This window comes from Apium graveolens, chromosome 11 (genome assembly GCF_009905375.1).
Source record: "Apium graveolens cultivar Ventura chromosome 11, ASM990537v1, whole genome shotgun sequence".
Classification (NCBI taxonomy): domain Eukaryota; kingdom Viridiplantae; phylum Streptophyta; class Magnoliopsida; order Apiales; family Apiaceae; genus Apium; species Apium graveolens.
This window is the reverse complement of record NC_133657.1, coordinates 18,658,958-18,672,445: the sequence shown is the minus strand read 5'-3', so window position 1 is coordinate 18,672,445 and position 13,488 is coordinate 18,658,958. Positions and strand designations below refer to the sequence as shown.

The 13,488-nt window shown below is 35.0% G+C and overlaps 1 non-coding gene across 1 annotated transcript; it reads right to left on the bottom strand.

Moving 5' to 3' along the window:
• Positions 1 to 5,229: 5,229 nt before the first annotated feature.
• Positions 5,230 to 5,336, bottom strand: LOC141699302 (small nucleolar RNA R71). Its single transcript, XR_012565775.1, has one exon. It is a non-coding gene; the product is annotated as a small nucleolar RNA R71 (small nucleolar RNA).
• Between the last annotated feature and the right edge of the window lie 8,152 nt (positions 5,337 to 13,488).

Sequence of the window (13,488 nt, the reverse complement as noted above, 5' to 3'; positions counted from 1 at the left end):
CAACAAAGGGACTGAAATATATTTACTATTTGCTAATAGTTGAAGATGAAACTTCAAGAGTATGGTAAAATATGATTCTTACCAATATAGGAAAAAAGATACCGGATAATGGTCGATATTACTTTGGATCACACATTCCCACATACATAAATTTCAAAGGGCAAGAAGTCAACATGAAGAAAGGAGGAGATGTCATTGAAAATGTTCTTACTCAGAGGCATATAACCATGAACCATGATGGAAAGAGAACTTGTTATGTGTCATTCGAAGAAATGATGACAGAAAGAGCTCAAATAAGAAATCTAAGAGTTGATATCTATCAGTTGTCTGATAAAACTGAGTATGAGAAGAATTTGAAGATCAAGCTAGAAGATATTCTGTTGAAAATATTGATGACTGAGTTAAATCTTTTGTTCAGAGATACTGCAGAGTTTATCAAGAAATATGAAGATCAAAGTCTGAAATAAATATGCTTTACACTACAATTTTGTCTATCTGGTTTTTGGCACTAGACAATTTTATTAGAATTTATACTTATTTTGTAAAGCATAAATTAGGGGATATTGTTGGGAATTGGGTAAGTCGAGAATCATGATCTGTCTAACAATCTAAATATGATCAATCGTCAGGATATCGTTATCCGTTGAAAGCTTCATTATCATATATTGACAATATATTCAGTCATCCGTGGATGCTTACATATGAATATCCATCGAAGATATAACATATATCAGTTGATTAGCTTATCCGTTCATAATGACTTCCATGACAAGTCAGAGCTGTGAGATAAATTAGAATGTGCTGATTTATAGGATCATAGTTGATTTAGATATATATAGAAAGTAGAAGAGTTATATTATAACATATCTTTTAATTGATAGAGATTGATTATAGATGTGTAGTATATAAACGCAGAATAGGTTATCATATGCGCAATGCACAAGTGCCTAACTCGAGTATTTGTATAACCTAGCAGCTCTTAAGAGTATTGTTCTTGAGAAAGTTTTGTAAAAGTTTCTTAAAGATCAATATAAACTATTATTTGATTCATTTGTACTTACTTTACTTCTGTAATACATCGCTTTATTTAGTTATTGTATCCAACAACCCATAAACAATTACTTTTTACTGGGCAACAAATAATTTCCTCGACTGATATAGGAACTTGAGGATCATCCTCAGGTTCAATGATGCCACTCAAACCCCTCCTTTTTCTTCTAAGTTGAGAATGAAATATGTGCTAAATAAAATGCTTATCAGAAGCAAATTGATTATGCAACTGATATTTCATGTCTTATGCTTGCAATTATGAGTGTCAAGCTTCAGAAACAATGAGAGCATATTGATGTTTATGATGTGTTGAGAAACTTCAAAGGATGTTAGAAGGACAGGCTGGTCAAGAAAGATATGAAAATAATTAGGCACTATATATTTGCATAAAAAGAGAGAGTGAGATCTGGTTGGACCACATGTTTTAAAGATGATAGTTATACGTACCTTGATATTTTGGGTTTCGGGTTTGGCCTAGAGACGCGGCTTGATTTTATCGGGCAATCTTTGAACATGACGAGAAGATACCATTCTAATCCAGGTGAGGGTCACTTGACAGTGTTCAAGAATATTCTTAAGTATCTTAAGATGACTAAAAATTCATTCTTGTTATATAGAGGAGATGAGAAGCTGGTTTTAACGAGTTACGCTGATGCCAGCTTTCAGATAAAACAAAGATAATTCAATATCTCAGCCAGGTTGTATTTTTCTAAATATAAGTGGTGTTGGCTGGAATAGTTCACAGCAAGAATATTGATGATTCTACAATGTAAGCCGAGTATATTGATAATTTTGAAATAATTAAAGAAGCTATTTGGACATGTTCTTATTTGATATTATATTATTAATAAGATTAATGATCAACGAGATATATATAAAAAGTGCATACAAATGATGATGTTGTAGCCCCGCTGAATAAGGATTTATCGCAGCAGAAGCACGATGGTCATACTAGTTCTATGGGTATTACATATATGGGTGATTAGCTCTAGTGCAAGTCAGAGATTGTTAGTGTTTGTGCCCAAGGGACAATACTATTATGTTTATTGCATTTAAATTATTAATGTTTATGGTCTATTAATTATTCCTTTTATAATTTATTATGTCTTAATTTACTGCGATATAAATGTTAGATTAATAAATGTCATTGAAATATATTATACTTTATATATCTCTAAGTACGTGACTTAGAAATTAGACATTAAGAATAGTATCAATATTCATAAAGGCCCTTAGTCGAGTATTATTATTAAGGGATAATAGTAATGCATTAAGAGTAGTGTGTTTGTCGACTGACGATCACATCTCATTGATTATTGGTTTGGTGATACTGAAGTAAAAAACACATGCACATGTAACTGTACATGATGGTGGATAGACCCAATGTGAGACATTACATGTCTGTTGTGTCACAAGTAATTCACACAATGTTAATGATGTAATGGTCCTTAGACTTGAAATTATTGTATATTTATATGAGAATTAATATACATTGATTATATTAAAATTTACATTTGACCGGGTAATGATAATAGTGTATTTCGGATATATTATGAATTGTATGAGAAATATGAATGATCGAGAAATCATGTAACCTCTAAATTTTAGGAGTGATATTATTGGCATCATGTGTGAGCTAATGTTGATTTGTTACGATAGGCTACTCATTGATCAAGGAAACCTGAATTAAACTATGATGAGGATGACATATTATAAGCCTCTAGTTTATTCTATAATATGTGGTTAAAGGAATTATATTACATTGTACATTATTCATGAAAGTTTTAATCAATCATCGATTTAATTATTATTACTTTGGTAATAATGATGTATTACTACATGTCGCTCATTGTTTACAATTTTAAGTTAAATTTAAAATTCGTTGCCAATGTAATAATAATGTATAAGGTCACACACAAAGAATGGTTGAAGTATTATTTAATTTAAATTGTATTTAAATTAAATTAAAGTAATATAAATTATTTTTAATATTAATTAAGGATGACTTAATTAATTAGATAAATAATGATATTCAAATTTACTAATATGAAATCCCGATATTAAGTTGTTAAGTAATTAAGTGAGACTTAATATACATACAAAGATAAATTTTGAATTAATAATAACTCCTAATTAGTTAAGAATTATAATTCATTTTTTACTCTCTATTTAATATTTCTTTGGAAAGTGGATTTTATATCCATTTAGAACGCTTCATATCGGCTTAAGTTGATTATTTGACCTCAAGTATGTGGTGTTTTTAATGCATTTTGTGTTGAGTATGTGCAGGGCTTTAGAGGAGGCAGGAATGGACTTCTATATGCTTTTGTGGTGATAAGAGATAAGGAAATGAAGTGCGAGCACTTGCGAGAAGATCAGAGCGAGAAACAAGAAAACTGCAAAAATTTTCCAGTAGCTAGGCGCGCCCGCGCTTGACCTAAGCGCGCCCGCGCCCCTTTTCCGGTAGAAGAGCGCACCCGCACTTGATCTAAGCGCCTGCGCTAGGTCAGGCAGACAGAATCCTGATTTTAGTATGTTTTGGATATTCTGAGCGGCCAAGTCAACCTGGAGCATATAAATAAAGAAAAGGAGATGAATTAAACAAGAAGGAAAAAAGGGAGAACTCTGGAAACCAAAAGCACACAAGACAGATAAGAAGAAGCAGATTTAGTTCTACATCGTTCTTTTGTATTCTTCTTATTAGGAGATGCTTTGGATGCTTGTTTCAGATTTGTTTTCTAAACCTTATTACTTTAATATTCTCTTCTAGTATTCAGAATCTTTTTACTATCATGTTTTTATTGGAACCCATGATTACGAGCCGTTCGATTATCAACTAATCATTATGGTGGGATTCTAACGGATTTATTTATGGAGTTTAGTAGTTGATTTCCTAAAGTTTTTAGTGTGTGATGAATTATTGATTTCCTAGTATGGTTGTGCTTAATCTTCTTGGATGCGTAGCTAATATCTAAGTTGTATTTTTAATCTCTATTGAATGTGAAAGTGGATATAGGGGTTTAGTTATTTCCATGCTAGCATAGGGTTATGGATGTTTTAACATGCATAATTCGTAGTGTAATTTCAACCATCTTACGCTGCTCTATGTGATCTCAATGGATAACTTGCTCTTAAACCGTTATATTTTCAAATCTGATAGACATATAGGGTCTAAACATAATTGGTGTTTTCCAGCTTCTATCTAGTTTGTGGATTCTGAGTAGTAGGGTACACGTATATTGAAAGATAGCGTGTACTAATTTCGTGTTGTCTGATTAGTTATCATAACCATCACATACTATGATTAAATGCATAAACTCTGAACGAAGTATTTAATGAAGTTGGAATCCCATGTTTTATTTCATATAAGTAACTTGATTTTAATCTCTTAGTTAATTCATTCTAGCATAATTACTTTTAGATAATCAACTCAATTTGATACTTGTCTTAGCAGTGAATAATAATAATATATTGTTGCATAAATGCACATTCTGAATTAAACCAATCTCTGTGGGAATAAACTACACTTAATCTTATACTACTTGTGACCATGTACGCTTGCGTGTTTTTGTGCGAACAAGTTTTTTGCGTCGCTGCCGGGGATCGATGTGAAATTGAGTTTATGTGCTTGTCATCAGTGGTCGTTAAAGTTCACTGACTCATAATTATTTCTCTTACCAATTTTACTTTGATTGTGTGTTTCAGGTATTCGTGCGAGCGTGTTTGTGAACACGTTCTCAATCTCGTAAGGATACACTAAAAGAAGTAGAAATGGAAGTGATCATTGCAATAGGAGAACCAACAGCAGAAACGAAAGCATTGAAGGATTATTCTCAACCGAAAATCAATGACATTCAATCTAGAAATATCAGACCAGCCATTGCATCTAATAACTTTAAAATCAAGCCTGGTATGATTCAAATGGTACATAATTCAGTCTAGTTTGGGGGTGTTCCAACAGAAGATCCCAATATGCATATTAGGGATTTCATCAAGATTTGCGACACCTTCAAGTTCAACGGTGTTTCGGAAGATGCTGTGAGACTGACACTTTTCCCTTTTCCTCTGAGGGATAAAGCTAAGAGTTGGTTGTACTCTCTACCAGCAGGTTATATTGCGACTTGGGAGGATCTTGCTCAGAAATTTCTTACAAAATTCTTCCCTATGGCAAAAACAACTGCAATCAGGAATGCTCTTACCTAATTTGCACAACAGTCTGGAGAATCTTTATATGAAGCTTGGGAACGCTACAAGGAGATGCTTCGAAAGTGTCCTCATCATGAAATTCTTGATTGGATGGTAATCAATTGCTTCTATAATGGTTCGGGAGCACAGTCAAGACACATGCTCGATGTAGCATCAGGTGGAGACTTTAGGCTAAGAGCTGTGAGGAAGCTTATGAGCTAATTGAAATGATGGCTTCTAATGAATATCAGAACCCAACTCAGAGACTACCACATGGCAAGGTAGAAGGAATTCTGGAGCTGGATACAGCTACGGCTATAATGGCTCCGCTAAAGGTATTGACTATGAAAGTCGATTCTCTGACCAACTATGGAGTTCATCAGATAACAAGTGTTTATGAGCTTTGTGTAGGTACACATGCGACAAATCAATGTGCTATATCTAGTGAGTCAGCACAGCTTGTGAGCAATTTTTAGAGACCACAGCAACCAGTTCCTTCCACTTATGATTCTAACAACCGAAACCATCCTAATTTCAGCTGGAGAAATAATTAGAATGGTATGCAACATCCACAACAGCCTTATCAGCAGTTTGGAGCCAAGCCATTCAACCCTCCTGGTTTTTAACAATAGTATGCACCAAGGCAACAATTTCAGCAACCGGTAATGCAACAACAATCGCATGGAAGTGCTGGTCAATCTGCTAACAAAAAATATGAATTGGAGGAATTGAGGCTATTATGTAAAAGCCAAGCAGTTTTGATCAAAACTTTGGAGAATCAAATATGACAAATTGCGCGCTGCTGAATCGATGACAAGGAACTCTTCCTAGTGATACGGAAGCTAACCCAGGAAAGAGGGAATTAAAGAACAGTTGAAAGCAATCACTTTGAGGTCTGGAAAGGTCGCTAACCATCAAAAATCAGAATCTGAAAATTTTCGGCAGAAGCCAAGCGCGCCCGCGCTCCATACAGGTGCGCCCGCGCCTTCCCCTGTACCAGAAATTATAAATTTTGATGATACAGCTGATCAGAAGGATAGTGAAGTGGAAACGAAGAAAAATTCTAACACACTATTCTTGAGCAGAATTCTGGAGACAAACATATCTATCCGCCTCCTCCATATCCTAAAAGACTTCAGAAGCAGAAGTTCGACAAGCAATTTTCCGAGTTTATGGAGGTTGTCAAGAAATTGCATATTAACTTACCTTTTACGAAAGCTCTAGAGCAGATGCCGAGCTATGATAAGTTCATGAAGGGTATTCTATCACGGAAGTTGAAGCTTGAGGAGTTGGAAACCGTTGCTCTAACGGAAGAGTGTATTGCGGTGCTACAACAGAAACTGCCTCCTAAATTTAAAGATCCAGGAAGCTTCACAATACCATGCACCATTGGTGAGTTATCTTTCGACAAGTATTTGTGTGACTTGGGAGTTAGCATCAATCTGATGCCATTGTCAGTCGTCAGGAAACTTGGTTTGCCTGATCCAAAACTTACAAACATGTCCTTAAACTGGCTGATCGGTCCATCACTTATCCGCGAGGTATAGTGGAGGATGTCTTGGTTCAGGTGGATAAAGTCATCTTCCCTGCTGATTTTGTCATCCTAGACTTTGAGGAGGATAAAAAGATTCTTATTATCTTGGGAAGACCATTCTTAGCTACAGGTCAAACTTTGATCGATGTGTAAAAGGGAGAACTGACAATGAGGGTTCGGGATCAGGATGCCACTTTTAATGTCTTCAACACAATAAAATTCCCCACATATGAAGAGGAGTGCTATAAGGTAGAGCTGGTCGACTCTGTATTGAATACAGAGCTTGATCAATTGCTAAGGTCAGATACCTTAGAGAGAGCCTTAGCAGGGGAATCTGATAGTGAAGATGAAGAAGGGGTAGAGCAACTTCAGTTTTTGAATGCATCTCCGTGGAAGAGGAAGTTGGATTTTCCATTCGAGCCTCTTGGATTAGCAGAGCTGAAAAATTCTCATGAGCATCTTAAACTATCTATTGAAGAAGCTCTCACAGTTGAGCTCAAACCACTGCCTAATAACTTGAGGTATGCTTTTTTAGGTGATACATTTACTTTACCTATTATTATTGCATCTAACCTTTCAGGTAGTGGTGAAGACAAGCTCTTGCAAATTTTGAGAGAGTTTAAATCAGCAATCGGGTGGACTATAGCAGATATCAAGGGAATCAGACCTTCCTATTGTATGCATAAAATTCTGCTTGAGGAAGGAAGTAAACCTACCGTTGAACATCAGAGAAGACTCAATCCTATCATGAAAGAGGTGGTGAAGAAAGAAATTCTTAAATGGCTAGACACAGGGATCATCTATCCTATTTCAGACAGTTCGTGGGTGAGCCTGATGTAGTGTGTGCCCAAGTAAGGAGGCATTACAGTTGTGGCTAATGAGAATAATGAGCTCATCCCTACTCGTACAGTCACAGGATGGAGAGTATGCATGGATTATTGGAAGCTGAATAAAGCCACCAGGAAGGATCATTTTTCGCTTCCATTCATCGATCAAGTGCTTAACAGGTTGGCTGGTCATGAGTATTATTGCCTTCTGGATGGGTAATCATAATAAGATTTGCATTTCCTCGAAAGATCAGGAGAATACCACGTTTACTTGTCCTTTTAGCACTTTCGCTTTCCGTTGAGTTTCTTTCGGGATCTGTGGAGCACCTGCTACTTTTCAGAGATGCATGATGGACATATTCTCTGATATGATTGGTATTAATGTGGAGGAGTATGTTGATCTTGGTTATGTCATTCATCAGAGCATGCTTCAATTTCTGGTAGGGGGACGAGAGGGGCGATGCATCATGCCTCTATTGTTACTAAGTTATGTACATCTATGGGTGTTAGGTGGTCTGAGCATGAGCAGTTACAGATGACGAGTTCCCCTATTGATGTAGTGGTACAGCGGTATTCCCCATGAGAAGGGATTGGGATATACTTATGATCATTTAGAGGATGGCCGACCCGGTCCTCCCAAGCTTACTAAGGGTTCTTCTCGTGTGCAGCAGACAGCTGCTAGGTCCTCTCGTGCACAGTAGATAGTTGATAGGTCTGGTCTTGGTGATGCTCAGTATAGACGGTTGACTCGGCGTATGGATGCCATGCATGAAATTCACCGCCATTTTGTAGAGGACTTGACATAGGCTCTAGGTATTGCTTTTTGAGCCACTAGTGTCGAGGTTGATTGACCAGTTTTTGGAGCTATCACAGTGTATCCGCCGCCTGATTCTCCACCCGAGGAGGGTGATCCTGCCGACAGCTAGGTATGCTTTTGCTATCCTTATTATTGCCTTCAATAGGGTCATTAACTATTTTAAGTTTGGGGGTGGTAATTTAAGAATTAGTAGTAGTAGAGTCATGTTCATATAGGAATCATATTGCATGTGTAGTGGTAGTTCATTCATAATTTTGCATAATGGTTCATATAGGCCCTAATTGTCTGCATAACTGTTCATGCTTATTATGTGAGTCCATTTAGTTGCATTTGCATAACATATAGCATGATCCCGTAGGATGAGCTATTTTCGGTTGGTAGGTCAGTGTTGATTTGGGTGTAGTGATAACGAATAGAGGGATGATTAAGTTCTTATGAATTGACTTGCATGTCGAGAGGTAAAACCTATTCACAAGTCTTATCGGGTGCTTTTGGGCTAGATCAGGGCCATACTTGTTTTGGTTGTTGAAATTTAATCACTTGTTTACATTTAGAATGTTTGCTATTCCCTTAATGACGAAAGAGCACTAAAATATAAATTGGGGTAAACCAGGGATTTCATTGCTAGTTGTTAATAAAAGTTAGGCATCAAAAGGCCAGTAGCCGCTTATATTTATGAGTAGTCTAGGGTTGGATGAGATGGAGCGAAATGCACTCATTCCAGAAATAAAAAAAAGGAAAAAAAAGAAAAAAAATTGTGTTAGTATCTAATTATGTAGAATTGACCTCGAATGAGCTCTTTAATACTCTAGCAATTAAGTTCTAGGGGACTTTGTGCCTAGTGACCTAAGGCTTGTTCAGTCTGGGATCCGCTAACCTAACGCTCCCTACATGGGTATTATTGCATAAGTCTTTCGGGGCCTCATCCATTGCACGGTCAAATAAGAATTTTTGTTGATGTGTTCAGTGTTGTAGCATGGATCCTTGTCTAACTCCAGTGATGATGGAGGTGTTTTGGAGTCATGATATGTTTAGCATTCATTCTACTTATAAGCTTGTGATTGTTTTGGTGAAAAATAGGATATGGTTTTGATCTAGTGTTGGGAGTATATCTGATAAGCATACCACACACTCACACTTTTATGCTTGTAAGTTAGTGCATTGGATTTAGTCGAGCTTTGTTTAGAGTTATTGCATTCTTAGAGATATTGGCTTATTGATTTGATCATGGTTATTTCGAGGGGATCTTTGCATTGTCATGTATTTGCATTCATTCATTTAGTTGCATTCATTCATGAATTGTAGAGTTTGTTTATGCTTGACAACAAGCATCGATTTAACTTTGAGGATGTGATAAGTGGATTTTATATCCATTTAGAACGCTTCATATCGGCTTAAGTTGATTATTTGACCTCAAATATGTGGTGTTTTTAATACATTTTGTGTTGAGTATGTGCATGGCTTTAGAGGAGGCAGGAATAGACTTCTACATGCTTTTATGGTGATAAGAGATCAGGAAATGAAGTGCGAGTGCTTGCGAGAAGATCAGAGCGAGAAACAAGAAAATAGCAGAATTTTTCCAGTAGCTAGGCGTGCCCGCGTTTGACCTAGGCGCACCCACGCCTTTTTTCCAGTAAAAGTGCGCACCCTCACTTGATCTAGGCACGACCGCGTTAGGTTGGGTAGACATAATCCTGATTTTAGTACGTTTTGGATATTCTGAGCGCCCAAGTCAACCTGGAGCATATAAATAAAGAAAATGAGACGAATTAAACAAGAAGGAAAAAAGGGAGAACTCTGGAAACTAAAAGCACACAAGACGGCTAAGAAGAAGAAGATTTAGTTCTACATCGTTCTTTTGTATTCTTCTAATTAGGTGATACTGTGGATGCTTGTTTCGGATTTATTTTCTAAACCTTATTACTTTAATATTCTCTTGTAGCATTTAGAACCTTTTTACTATCATGTTTTCATTGGAACCCATGATGACGAACCGTTTGATTATGAACTAATCATTATCGTGGGATTCTAACGGATTTATTGATGGAGTTTAGTAGTTGATTGCCTAAAGTTTTTAGTGTGTGATGAATTATTGATTTCCTAGTATGGTTGTGCTTAATCTTCTTGGATACGTAGCTAACATCTAAGTTGTATTGCTAATCTCTAAATATGAAGGTGGATATAGGGGTTTAGAAATTTCCATGCTAGAATAGGTTTATGGATGTTTTAACATGCATAATTCATAGTGTAATTTTCACCATCTTACGTTGCCCTATGCGATCTCAATGGATAACTTGCTCTTAAACCGTTATCTTTTGAAATCTTATAGACATATAGGGTCTAAACATAATTAGTGTCTTCCAGCTTCTATCTAATTTGTGGATGCTGAGTAGTAGGGTACACGTATATTAAAAGATAGCGTGTATTAATTTTGTGTTGTCGGATTAGTTATCATAACCATCACATACTATGATTAAAGGCATAAACTGTGAATGAAGTATTTAATGAAGTTGGAATCCCACGTTTTATTTCATATAAGTTACTTGATTTTAATCTTTTAGTTAATTCATTGTAGCATAATTACTTTTAGATAATCAACTCAATTTGATACTTGTCTTAGCAGTGAATAATAATCATACATTGTTGCATAAGTGCACATTTTGAATTAAACCAATCTCTGTGGGAACGAACTAAACTTAGTGTTATACTACTTGTGACCGTTTACGCTTGTGTATTTTTGTGCGAACACTCTTGTGGCTGATTTTATGTACAAGACTTTAAATAAAACCCAAGCCACCAAGAGAGAAGCTGGAGAGAGCAAGAAGAAATGATTTTGTGCTAGGACACATGAGATCCTTGAGTTCAAGATTCGTATGGATACTGATAGAGCGTAGATCGTGAGAGCGGGATGTATGTTGATTGAAAAAGCTTTGGATCTTCATTAGTCTACCAACTTGAAAAGATTCTTATGGTAAACAATCTGATCTACGAATTAAATATCTATTTTTTGCAAGGATCCTGTATAGGGTTTCAAAATTTATGGTTTTTTTTTTAAATTATAGTTTCTGTTGCCTTTTATGCCTCGAAACCTTTCAGATCGATGGGTTACGATTTTGTGTTTATTCTTCAATACACGAATGCTAAACGTGTCTGATCTGTGCTTTTCCTGTAATACATGAAATACGAAAGTACACTACAAGAAATTATAAGAAATGATACGAATTGACAACTCTACTTGCTCCCTATAATATTGATATTTGTTGCTTGATTTATATAGTTCTCAAAGACTTGAGTGTATTAATTGATTTTGCAAACGGAAGTTATAAGTTTATATATTTATCTCAGGTATGCCTTATTTTTATATCATGTGTAGTTTTGTAATTTTTTTTATTATTTAACGTATTACTGGTCTATGTTTTTTTCTTAAAATAGACGATTTTGTGATTATTTAATGATTCAAAATGATTTTTTCTTTTGTGAGAGCTTATGGTGGTGATAGGGATAAATAAATTATGATAGTATAATTAAATACTGCAAGGTGTGGGCTGCTAGGCCCAATAAAAAGATATATGATACTCAGACCAGAAAGGTTAAGCCTTATGGACCAGATCAGGCCTGATGGAATAAAGAAGGCCCAAAAGCCCTGATTATTAATTAATTTCATAATTAATTAATAAGGGAAAAATCAGCTATTGAGAAGAGTCCTGATAAGGATATAAATCCTTATAGATTAGCCTCAAGGCCACCTAAAAGGATAAGGAATCAGTTTCCTACTATCTAGGACTCCAAAGTCCATTCTAATTATGAGACTTGCCCACCAAGTCTCCTATACCAAGTCCAATTCAAGGACTCCCAACATCTATATAAGGGGCCTCACCCCACAAATCAGAACTACGTTTTTTGGCTTGATTCTCTAATTCACAGAGATACGTAGGCATCTCGTAAAGGCAGAGTTGAGCTACGAAACACGAGAGCAGCCATTAAAGGCCTTGAGCTCCCGAATCTTAGTAATAAATACAGCAAATAATAACCTTAGTTTTTTATCCATAACAGGTGGTTTATGCATTATCAAGTCTTTATTTGTAGATAATAAGTTATTGAACTAGCTAATCAAAGTTTACGGTGTTGGGTAACTCCTAACATACGACTCAACCTGTATAATCAAAGGAGAGTAATTTGAATTTATAAGGAAAAATATAATATTATTTAGAAATGATGAGATGCAAGAGGTTACGTGACATCCTATTCGAACTAGAAATCACATTCATATTTATATGAAATTAGGTCTTCGATTTTATATTAGACAAGGATATTCGAAGTAGACAAGAATATATATTCAAAGCAGACAATTTCTGATATGTATTGTGTTTGAGGGGAATGCGGGTCAAATTAATTTTAATCTATATTGTAATTATATCCTTTACATATAATCAGCGTAAGTTACTTCTTATCCAAAACTTTGTCCTGTACGACCAAAATAATTTCAAGCGTTGATCTGATTTTTTTTTTAAAATAGACGATCAAGATTATATCTTAATACAATCATAAATAGAAAATGATTTATCATTCTACTACTATTCAAATACTAGAATACGATAACAATGTCCTAATACAATCCTATATAGAATATGATTAGATGTTCAATTAATCATAAATATAAAAAGATTACATTGTTCTACTACTATTCAAACACCAAAATATGATATAATTGTAAAACTTAGATATTCTACAATATATAACTATATACATCTCCAAAAGAGTAAATTGGTTCAACATCCTATTATTACAACAGCCCATAAAAATAAAATAATATTGTAACAACATCATAAGTAATAATATATATGTAAATTTAAAAATTATAAAAAATAAAAAATAATAAAACAAGAAAATTTTAGGAAAACGTGCATCGTACTGGCTATAAGCTATATATAATAAGCGTTCTTATCCAAAACTTTGGTCATGTACAGCCAAAACAATCTCATCGATTGATCTGGTATTTTTAAAAATTGATGATCAAGATTATAACTCATAAGAAATTATATGATCTCTAAAATCTATAGAAATAATTTTTGATA